The following is a 12,884-nucleotide window of genomic DNA, read 5'->3' as shown; positions in this document are numbered from 1 at the left end:
AGACATTTCCTAATACGTACTATAATGGTTGAGGTTCATCGTGATGAATATGAAGATACTCTTCTCCACCATCTATGGTCTGTGTTGTTTGGGTGGATTCTCTTCTGCTTCTGATTCCTCTGCTAATTCACAATTGTACTGAACTAGTTTACTCCATATATTGGTTGCCATTGTATAATCTCTGATTAATTGGTTCTACTTTGTATTTTTTGTATATTTGTTCTATGTTCAGATTGTCATCTTGATTGTTTCTCACTGCAGACCTTAGTATCTTATTTTGGAAGTTTTGTAATGCACTTACATTGGAAGTCAATGGTAAACACGTGGGTATTGGTGGATATTCCATTTTGTAGAAATGGATTAGAAATGGATTTTGTTATTTGTGTTCATATTCCTAAACCTTTTCAGCTTTGTACGTATTTTGTGTTCTTGCTATTCAGTTTTTCTCTCACGTCTTGATATACCTTTGTCCGAATTGCATTCTTAGTATTCTTGTGCTTTTAGTAAAATTCTTTGGTTGTTGGTCTAACATTATTTGTGCAGGTTTGTATGTAGATACCGATACTACTATGAATTTATATTTATTTGTCTTTATCTTCCACTTCTTTTCAATTTGCTTTATTCTTTCAATTTGGTTCATTGTTTTTTAGGCTACTTGTCTTTTCAAAAAGTTGGGTCCTATCTTTGTGTACGTTTTTTTGGGTGTATAACTATTTGAGTTATATCATATGCAAAGCAGACATCAGTACATTACTATGGTGGTGGAGTCACATCTGATGTATATAACATGAATAATGTTGGACTGAGTACAGATCCTTGGTAACGGGAATGGATTCCCTATGTAATTTTGTGACTTGATAGTTGCTGTTCGATCTTTTGATGAAGTTGCATAGTATTTTCTCAAAAATGCTTGGGAGGTTGAGCTGTAATATTTTGTATTGAAGTCCTTGTATCCATACTTCGTCAAATGCCTTGGTTTTATCTCTACATACTAGGTTGCATAAGTACCTTCTTTGTAAAAGTGCAATGCTTTCATATATTGTTGCTGTTGCAATCTCGGGTCCTCTTCCTATTATCTTGTAGCTGATTACTTTTTAGGAACAACACTAATCTGTTGTTAATTATTTTTTCAAATATTTTCCAGGTATCTCTAATAATGATATTGGTCTATAATTCTCTAACTGACATGTATCTTTTCATGGTTTGGGTATCAAAATCATTATTGCCTTCCTAAATACAATTGGGAAATATCCCATTGAGAGAGCCCAATTGTATATCTCTTAATTTTTCAAATGCATTGTCTGGTAAATTTTGAATTGTGACCTCGTTAATTCCACTTCTTCCTGGTGCCCTGTGTTTAAAATTTTTAATTATTATTTTGATTTTCCTTAACTATTTACTTTATAGAGGGCAGTCTTCATTGAGTCTGCTAATGTCAGCTGCATGATGCAGATTTGTTTTGTATCCATGTTTTTCAATGAATTCATTGACTATTGTCTCATGTTGGTTATCCTCCTGCGTTATCTGGAATATTTCCGGCCAGTAGGCCTTGTGCAGTACTTTTTTCTCTTGGTCATCATATATTTTCTCATTCCTATGCATTATGTATGGTGATGTATTAGTTTTGCTTCCCATCACTCTTGCAACAGAGTTCCAAAATTGTTTTGGGTTATTGTACTGTATTTGTATTTTTTATTAGGCTGTATATAAGAATCAGGTAAAAGTTTATTTTGTTGAATTCTGATAGAGTAAAATAAAGTGGATGTCATTGTGTCCAGGTGGCAAAGACATACAGAAGCAACTTTAGAATGTAAGGTGTAAAAGCTAGTAACCATAGATGTCAATGTTTTAAAAGTGACAAAAACTGAGATGAGAAGTCAATTATGGTATAAGAAACATTTGGATTCACAATTTCAAAAGTATGGGCCACCTGTCCCACAGCCACTAAAGACCCTAATGGAAAAGAATCCACTTATTTATGCATGACATCTCTCTGATGAAAGCTAGTAAAAGTAGATTGGGCACTGTATGAGCCTGGCATTGAAACAGAATTGTTATCTATATTTGTTTTGCAATGTACAAAGGTAAAAAGTGTTTATTTTATGAGCCAGAAAGACCTGTCAGATCCTGAAAGAGATAATGTTCTTGGTTACCTGCTTAATTCAACCTTGGGAAAGGACAAACCCCCATACCTTGTGTGGAGCTTTCAGTCCTCTAGAGAAAGACTTAATTTGCTATGTATGGATAGATCTTTCATACTTTTAGTAGGAAGGAATGAAAAGAGGAGCAATAGTTTGACTATAGTTACTAGAAGACATATTCTTAGCTAAATAATCAGCTCTAAATGAGAGGCTTATTTACCTGAATCCTTGGAGTGGATCACCTTGTATCACCATGCTGGAAAGACAAAGACTTCACCAATTTTCTCCCAGGAAGCAAATGTTAGGAGGCAAATGGTTGTTAAGATCAAGTTTGACAGAGACCATTGAAACTGAAGAAAGATCATATTTTGGTGGTGTTAAGAATTTTTTGGACATTCTTCTCAGGTCATTACCACATTATTAAAAAAATGTGATAAAAAACCAACCAGCAACCTCTAATACCCAAGATTAAGAATTCTATTTGCCATCACAAGTGATGAAGGGAAACTGGCTACTACAGAAACTGAGGGATTAGCTATTTTACCTAATAACTTAGTCATGATAGTGTGAATCTCATATTTTGATAACATTACTTGGGCTTTACATATAGTATTGTACAGAGGTTTCATTCTGCAATCATGATTTGAAACAAGTTGTGTGTGTTAGTAGGTTATTTCAGTACAATAAAAGTGAGTTAAAATTAGCAGGGATCATTGTTTAAGTAGCAGTATGAATATATGTATATAATACACAAATCAAATCGCTCCATGATGATAAAATATTTAAAGATTTTTTCAGATGAATGCACTAGAAATTAAAATTCAACATTGTGGCTATGCTATTAATATTATGCTATATGCTAGAAACCTTATAGCTTTGCTGTTTTTAAAGAATCTGCCTTACTTGGAACAAGAAGTCCTTGAGCTGAGCCTGAAACCACCTTCTCCACAGTGTCAACCACCAAATGAGTGACAAAGTTGTCCTTAAAGCAACAAAATCCTGCAGAGAAGAGATAATTTCTTAATTGAAGCCAAGTTGAGCGCCTGAATGGAAGAAAGATTGAAGGACGGGAAACTGGTACTAAAGACTCAGGCACAAGAAACTCCAGCGCCTCAAATAAGTCGTTTAGCTCACTGGTGGCGCTGCATGCTAAGGTAGAAGAAGCCACGTGATTCTGTCGGTCAGTATCTAAAGAATTATCATAAGGGAGACTGGATGAGGAAACCTGGGCTACCTAAATGATTGTGGGCAAAAAACCATAGCACCTGAGCTGCAATAAGGTTACGTACAGAAAAACAGAAATGTAAAATACCGAAGCACATAAGGTACTACAGTATATAAAAGATACCCAAAAGAACTCAATCATAAATAAAATACTACCAGATTTAACTATCTACAGGAAGTATCGCTGCTCATAAACTGGAAAAAAATGTATATTCATATAAACGATACAGGCAGGACAGCTAATTAGTCAGATATATGAAGATGAGAGGGCAGTGGAAACAGACTGGTACATAAAAAAATCTTTGTATGTGCCGACGTTTCAAGGCAACATGTCTTATTTTCAAGGCTGTAATAAAAGAATAAATATTGTTGAAACGTTGGCACAAATAAAGAGGATTTTTTATGTACCAGTGTTTCCACTGCCCTCTTATCTTTATATATTCATATATATAAATTTGGGCATATTTTCGCTTATGCAATTCCTATTGAAGTCAATGGCATTAGCCAGTCCCCGGGTTACGTCGGGTTCAGGTTACGTTGTTATGGACTTATGGTGCTGTTAACCACAATTTTTCAGTGCCATTACATGCTGTATGGTGCTGTAACCCTGACTTCCGGCACTTATAGCGCTCTAAGTACTATTAATCTCCATTATACTTCTGATGTTTATGGTTAAGACTATTTTCGGTTTACAGTGCCCTGCCGGGAACAGAACCCCAGCCATAACCTTGGGATTGCCTTAACTATCTTTACATTTAGATTTTGAAAGTACACACTGATTCAAAAGTCTAGATGAAAAGTTAGATAGTTTCTGTGAAAATGGCATTGGGTTCAGTAGGATTATATATATATATATATATATATATATATATATATATATATATATATATATATAGCATACAGCAGGGTCCACAAAACACATCAAATAGGCCAACGTTGGCCTATTTGATGTGTTTTGTGGACCCTGCTGTATGCTTTTATATATCTTCACCGGAATCCGTATATATATATATATATATATATATATATATATATATATATATATATATATATATATATATTATATTATATATACTAGTATTGATTGATTATGAAGTTTAGGTCTAGAGGACCAAGTGCCGGAACCCATCAAGGTCTAGTGTTAGACAAAATGTGACTATGGTTGGTTTGTTGGTTGCAGATGCGGGTTTATTACAAGCTTGTGTTGTTTCTCCTTGTCTCCTACATATTTTTCTGGTTGAAAAGATGGGACAAATTAGAGAAGGTCAACAGACAGATTTTAAGTGTTGCAATAAAGAAATGAGCGGAGAATCGAGCGAGAATTGGTTTGGTTGTAGCTGATACAGTGCTGTTTGGCATTCTTGAATATAAACTGCAAAAATTAGTTAAAAGAGTTTGCAAGGGGAGATGATTGAGAGGAAGTGGAAGCAAGAATACCGTTATAACGGTAATGTGAATGGCAGAAGCTATCGATTTGTATGCAGATTTGGGAGTGACTACAATTAAGGGTAGTAGGATGATAGTGAGATGGGTCACATATATAACGTACCAGTATGTACGAGGAATACCGAGAAGAATTAAATTTCTATGAAAGGTAAGGTGGGCTGTATGAAGGCAATGTTGAGCCAACGTCTTTATAAAAGTGAACTCGAGACGGTTAACATGACTGGAAGAAAAAATGGTTGAATCTTTTAAGGTGAACTTTTTACATAGTACAAGTGGCATAAAGACTAATTGGTAAGAAGTGAGGACATACGTGTAAGTGGTGGAAAGATGGCGTAGGTGAAAGGGTGAATCAGAATTTTTAGAGAGGGTTTTTGGTAATGTAAAAAGACAACATTATTCAGCTACAATATGCTCTTTGAAAGGAAAGGCATTCCGCAGTGCCACTGGTGCATTATGTGTACGTGAGTTTGACGTCCTGCTGATGAGTCTTTGTGTCTCATATGAAACAGCAAAGGAAATAGTGTGGAAGCTGTACTAATATATATATATATATATATATATATATATATATATATATATATATATATATATATAGTCGAAACTGGTAAGACTACACTTAACTTTAGGCTAAACATTTTTAATTTTATCTTCAGCGATATTTACAGCACATTAATCAGAATTGAAGGATATTTAAAGTGAACATTATACTTCTCCTTTGCCATTCACAGTAATAAAGAAAGAAAAATTGCATGCGAGTGGCTAAGTTGTTTGCCGTACCGTACGAGTTTTTTCCCGGCAACGTTGATGGGTTGACAACTCCATGTTCACTCTGCGGGTGAAGGGAAACATTCGTTGCTTCTCGCCCTTCGGTAGTTTCGTTAGTGCATCGCTGACCGGGAGAGTGGATGGGTGAATCTCTGCCAAAGCTGTGTGCGTGAGCTACTGCCTCGTGTTGGTGTAGAATACTTCGTTTGCATTCGTGTTGTATGTGATTTGTTGAATAAGTGTTTATGGTTATTGCAATTTATCGATGAACAGACACAATTAAGTGTGTATATGAAAGAAAATTGCTTATTTTGACAGTACTATATCACTATTATTTTGTATTGTTATTGGTGACTAGATGCGGATGCCCGTTTTAATAAGGCCCCAGCCTACAGTTATATTTAATGTGATGATATTGTTGTGCCAGGCCTTTTGACACAGTTTGCCAATAGACTAATTACCTGGAGGATTACGGTGAACTGTGTACATATTTACAATGAAGAAAAATGAAAAGTGTTCAAAAGTGATGTGGGGCGGTGGGAGCCAACCGTCAACATTTAAACTTCATTATGGTAGGCCTAAACCAAAGACTGCTGCTGGTGTCCCCGAAGAAAAGACGGGGAAAATTGATGCTATAAGACGTTTACGATCATGTTCAAGGCAAGTCAGTTTCCATCTTTGAGAAACTACCTTTTAAGTCCTTGAATGGGTCACAGGTCATCCACGATGTGGTATGGGTTCAAAAGCTAGATCCGCCACAATTAGACTATACGCTGCGATGTACATAATCGAGCTTGGCAATCTTTTTTGTTCTATGGCACTCAAAACCATTGTGGGCAACGGTTACATTTGATTTCGTAGCATGATATGATACGTAAAGGCTGTTCTCACTGACATGCTACTAGTCTTGCTCTTTACGTAAGGAAACAAGTTTGCAATTAAGGTGTTTTTTTTTTTTTTTAAACCTGTTAAGGGGGCGTCTTTTTTATGAGTAGTACCGTCGGTCGTTTTGTTTGTACCCTACCTTGATATTAATGTACACTACCTTGATTTTAATGTACCTAACTTGTTTTTCCTTGAACATTGCATAGTAACGAAAGGATGTTTAGATAAGTCAAAAGTTAACCTTGGTGTTAAGAGTTTTATATATTCAGGATTAAGTCATAGTATGAATAGAGGTCATATTATGGTTTGCTGATAACATCCTTGTAATACTGGAATGGTAGTGGCTTCCTGAAGACTGTTTATATACAATGCGTTCTTTCACTAAATACCAAACCAGATCGAATTCTCGATTCTCTTTTTATGTGGACAAGTAATAAATGACTAGCTATGAATTACTCAATATAAGTTTGTATTCAATGCGTCCGATCACAAATTGTCCATTGAAATGTTTACAGGTAGTTTTAAGTAAGGGAGCCACCATTCCTTTTTCCTCAAAAGTTACCTTGTCATTGATATTTATTCTACATGGTTATGATGAAGTTTGTTAACTGAAATGGTATATACTGTGATTCAATGAGGTCTCATAACACACACACACACACACACAGAGATATTGCAGGTGTTTACACGTGATATTGTAGCAGGTATTGTTGCAGGAGCCGTCAACGAAGAAATTTAAGATAGGCCTAACCCAGACGAATGCTCATAAGTGCCTCAGAAAAAGTATGAATACTCTTGATGTTCTTGATATGTTTACGACTGTGTATAGGGGCACTGTCACTTAAGCTTTCACGCAAGTTACTTTGAAATCGAGCTCATAGTATTACACATTTTTGGAAATATGGAAATCGCCTCTTCCGGCAATTTTATTAGAAAAACGTTACTTACAAAAAGCTGGTATCCGGACAAAAGAACATTATTTTAGTAATGGCAGAGTAGTGTAGAATTAATATTATAATCTGTGTAGAGATCGGAGACTTTATTGATAACAAAAGTAGAGCTTGTAGTTTAAATTGGCAAGTTAACGTTATTACATGTTCAGAACCATCAAGTACAAATGAAAACTGTATTAGTTCAACTTTGTTTGTATGGTGTTTTTACGTTGCATGGAACCAGTGGGTATTCAGCAACGGGACCAACGGCTTTACGTGACTTCAGAACCACATCGAGAGTGAACCAAAGTCACCAGAAATACATATCTCTCACCCCTCAATGGAATGCTCGGGAATCCAACTCGCGAACACCGAGGTGGCAGGCCAAGACCATACCGACCACGACACTGAAGAGCTCTGTAACTCTGTCAAACTTTTCGTAGATCCTTTCCAGAGGTCTCCGTTATCTGGACCGTGGTTAGGGCTGTCACCAATTCGTTGAATTTAAGTCATATTCTGTTTACTGAATTACATTATGTTATAATTGGGGCAAACGGTCTAGTTGCTATAGTCCTGAATGACATTTATTTTAGGATTAAGGCCAACGGTGTTATTGCCAGTAGACTAAAAACAGATAAGGTTCTAAAATATAATTCGTAAGACCACCGGATATTAGATAGGTTTCAGCTCATTAAAGGTAATATCGCCAAAATTTCTGTCTCCCGTTTTAAGATTATGAGATAGAGATCAAGTAAACGGCTCTTACGGCTGGCAGCACCATTTAATTAGTTGATTCATTTATGATAAAGAATAATGTTCTATGTAATGAGTTAGATCTTGGGAGACAAGTAATTATTAAACTGTGTCAAGGAAACGTACATCTTGGGAAGGAGATGTTTAGAAGCAAGTTTTTACGTCATTAGACGTCACCAGGTCTTCAAGTACTCCCTCCGAAAAGTATAAGTGTTTGTGAAAAGTTGTGTCGATTGATGCCTATATGATAGTTACTTTTTCGATAACCTCTCAGTTGGACATGATTTAACATACGATCAGATCTTACCAGAGTTGATTGTTGCTTCTGGTCGGAACAGAAGTAAAGATGATAAACGCATAACTTTCTGTACAGTTAAAGTACCTTGCCTTTCCTACGGTCGATTAGTTAACCTTTGCTGATGAAGATTAACCAGTCTTCTCAAATTCACTTCCCCTCCACTTAATCCTCGGCTCCTCCCCCGTGCACACAATTCTTAGGGTCCTTAAGGATCGTTTGTCCTGGACGCGTGTCTCTGTAACCGTGAAATTTGATTAAGGGCTTGACCCTAGTGGAATTGAATGATGTAGCTAATGCTGTATTCTGTTTGAGTATGGTGATTTTGTGTGGACAGTGATTCAATATTCGTAGAAATGAGGACTATTTAAGGGGTAAATATCGTAGTGGTTTGTTAAGCAACTACAATATTATTGCCTACACTGTAGTTTCTTTTATTTATTTAGCAAACTAGACGTCTGCTCATTGAAGCTTACTATATTGCATTCAATCATACACTCTGTTCAGTGGTCGTTCGCGTATAATTCATAACGGTACCACACATATACATATATAGCCGTGTTTGCTCTAATAAGGTTGTTCCGGAGTTAAAGCAAGATGATGGTCGTAGCCAAATTCCGTTAACTGTTGAATCAAGAATAAACGACCTAGGCAGAAAATTTTCTCAACATTAACTGCTTTGCGCATTCTTTCTGAGCAAGCTTATCAGTAACATACCTAAGTCCTTACACATGCTTTGCCATTCACCTCCTCCTTGAACGTTCTCTTTCTTGCTGATCTTGAAGGTCTTTCGGTTCCATTACTTATTCCAGAACCTTTTTGGTAATCGTCCCCTACTTCATCCCAACGCTTCGGAATAGTGTAATCTTTTCCCTTTTTCCTTTACCTACCTTGTCATTCTCTTCACTTGATAAGCAACCATCTCAAAACTGATCAGTCTCTTTCCTTTTTTAAAATTTTTATGTCTATTGAGTATATTTATATTTCTCCCATTTTGGATAAATTGTACTCCATATGTAATACGCAAACAATGCGCGTTATCAGTTCCACCTTTTCTTTTATTTGACTGTAACATCCTTACATCATTTCCTCTTCTTTTTCCAATCTTTTGCACTTCCCCCTTCTATTTTCCCTTCGTCACCTATTCTTTCAGCCTACTGCCGTCAGTTAAATCCCAACACATTCAAACCCGCTGCTTCCATTCCTTCAGCATCCATATTAACATCTATTGCTCAGTTTTAATGGCATTCGCTTTTAACTTTCTCCCCTTACAAATGCTTTCAAGCTCTCGCTTGTGTCGGCAATCTCATTTACTATCGCTAATCAGCGTTGTCACCTGCAAACAACATCCACCTTCTCTCGCCATGTACGACCCGGTCTTATCCTGCACATTGCACGTACATTCACTATATATATATATATATATATATATATATATATAATATATATATATATATATATACATGTGTGTGTGTGTGTGTACGGGATGGATCGATATTTAAAAATGTTCACAAATTACTGTTAATACAAATATTTTCCCTGTTTTTATGTGAGAGAAATCATATTCATATTATCGTTACGAGTAGACATCACTCATATTTTATGTATTATTACTTATATGAGGTATGTAGCAGTCAAGTAGTTTGAAAAACATAATTTTGAGAATTCCCATTTTGTCGGTATTCGCTGGCATCTCAATTTAGAGTTGAAGATATAGAAAATAATAATTACACATCTCTTCTGTGACGTTCTTTATCCCTCTAACCGTCTCATTTCTCGGAAATATGCTCTCCTTTGTTGACTGCGGACTGAAAATTACGAGATAGGTTGTTGGAAACCATCCCAGCAACTGACGCACGCGCCAGTGAGAGATACTCTTGTAGTTCAACTGCGATCTGAATATATTAATTGTGATCTTAATATAAAGGGCTCGGCACAGATCTGCCAAGATTATGGTTCTTAAATCCATGTTTAATGACTAGTGCTTATTTCCTTAGACTTACGATTTGGTAGTATCATAAATGCTGACACTTTAATAGGGAAGAATTACACCGTGATGCCATTTGTTCAAACATCACACACATTGTCAATAATGAATGATTATCGTGTTTTTCGATGGTGAGTCACCGCGGTCGCGCCCGAGAGGGTAAACGAATGAATGAACTCTAGGCTGTGGATAGGCGACGCGACGCCCGCATACCGCTACAGTTGTAGTACAGTCGACGTTACCAGTTCAAAGGGAGTTGGAGGGTGGCGAAGACAGGCGCGACTGCTTTGGAAGGAACAGGGTTATTAGAGAAAGGGAAAGCTCTCTTTCCAAACAGGATTTGCCTCGAGCGGTTAAGCGTACTACAAAGAGTCGTTCAATCGATCTGAAGAGAACTAAATGGTTGCGAGCAAAGATGAAATTAGGTTAATATGTATAGTATGTGCGTTTGTGTTGGGTGTATTTAGTTAAGTGATATATTGAGGTACAGGTCCTAAATCTTGTAGGGTGGTAGGGAATAGTTTTGAGATAAATGGCTAGAAGTATACCTCGGTGACTAGCCAAATATTTTGCGGTATATATGTGAAGAATTGGTAAATATACTGGTAACCGGAAAACAATTACACACACACACACACATATATATATATACATATATAATGATTAACGTAAACTTTGGCATAACAGACGACAACATAAACATCTTTTTTTATATATAGTTTCAATTCGTATCGGTAAAATATATCTACTGTTTTTAAGAGGACTAGAAAAGTAGATATAGAAACTGAAAGACTTTAATAGAGAGGAGGATGAAATCAAGACCGGGGTAAGTGATGCACTGACACCTGACCCCAAATTTCCCTCTCAGATGGGATCCTGAGGGCGATCAGCGACGCCAAGTAATAGACTCCACTCTTCACCCAATATACTTCCGGTCATTCGAACCCCCAGCCTCCATTTAACTGTTTCGATTGATGTGGAGAAGTCTCTCTGTTACAGTTGAAATCGTATTGTTTTTTTAAGGGCTTAAGCTGCGTAGTATACAATTACGTTTGTCTAGTTTTGAATGTTATATATGTAGGGGTTTATGTAATTATATATTAAAATGTATGTGTATATATACATGTATACACACATATATATAGCATATATATTTATAGTATACGTATATATATATACATATAGATTGTTAGGTACTGGACTTTGCTATATATTTTTAGTACAACTGTCACGTGTAGAACCTAAATAATGACATTTTTTGCTCCTGTAATTGTGAGTAAAGAAGAGCCCATGGTGGTAGTAGTGTAATTGCGAATATAAAATACTTCTTACAGTCTTTAAAGTACTAAAATATGGTGAATCAACATACCTGAGAAACTGCTTAAGCTTCTCTAGGCCTGAAATGAATATTGTAATTAGACTTGCAAGTGAAGCATATAGTCTATTTGAACCTAGAACAAATTGTAAGTCAGACGAGAGAGAGCATTTGTACTTTGTGCATCAAGACTATACAGCAAAATGCCGCCTGAAGTGAAGATGATACAAGAAGAAAGCAAATCTACAGCGCCTCAGTGGCGTGATCGGTATGGCCTTGGCCTGCCACCTTGGTGGCCGCGAGTTCGATTCTCGGACATTCCACTGAGGGGTGAGAGATGTGTATTTCTGGTGATAGAAGTTCACTCTCGACGTGGTTCGGAAGTCACGTAAAGCCGTTGGTCCCGTTGCTGAATAACCACTGGTTCCATGCAACGTAAAAGCACCATACAAACAAACAACTTTGGAATCTGTATATTCTCTGCATGTCTATGTTTGTATAGATGTATGTGCGTATAGACTACTTTGAAAGCATCTCAGTTTGTTGCGTCTTCGTTATTTGAGCAAATCACATTGAAGCCCAACGGCTGTCATTTGGAAGCTGGGAGATATAATTAATATGTGTGCATATATTTAATGGAGAAAGTTTTTGATTTATCTGAAATAATGCAAGGAAAGACAAAACTCTCTCGTTTATTCAGTGGTGCATTAACCACCTCGTGTCCTTGTGGTCGTGCAAGGAATCATACAAAAGTAAAGGAGGGAGTCTAACTTTATCCAGGTATTTACCTCCACTTGGGCGATATATTCCTCGGCTGACGCTAGCCACTACTGTGTATAGATCTAGGCCATTGAGCTCAGCGGTGTCCAAGTGACGCTCAAACCACAGAGTTTTTTTTCTTTTTTAATTTATCAGATTTTCGTTATAATTATATTGACGTCTGATATGGGAGATTTTTACCATCTATTCAAGTTATTATACCATTATGTAATTTTTGGAAACTCGGTGTAATCGTTTGTAGATATGAAGAGACTAAACTGTAAAGTAGTAATGCATCTTAGTCTTACATTTGTATGAACATGATGAGGTGTAAGAACACTTGAAAAATGTGACGCTCCTTGAATTTGAATAATTTAGAATG

General features: G+C 36.5%; 1 protein-coding gene across 1 annotated transcript in view; it reads left to right on the top strand.

Moving 5' to 3' along the window:
• The first annotated feature begins 5,645 nt into the window (after positions 1-5,645).
• Positions 5,646-12,884, top strand: part of LOC135208805 (uncharacterized) — a 166,857-nt gene continuing 159,618 nt past the window's right edge. Inside the window, 1 exon segment of the mRNA XM_064241336.1 lies at positions 5,646-5,741. The gene's annotated coding sequence lies outside the window, so the exon portion shown is untranslated.

The sequence above is a fragment of the Macrobrachium nipponense genome, chromosome 35 (genome assembly GCF_015104395.2).
Source record: "Macrobrachium nipponense isolate FS-2020 chromosome 35, ASM1510439v2, whole genome shotgun sequence".
Lineage (NCBI taxonomy): Eukaryota > Metazoa > Arthropoda > Malacostraca > Decapoda > Palaemonidae > Macrobrachium > Macrobrachium nipponense.
This window is presented reverse-complemented; position numbering and strand designations above follow the sequence as displayed.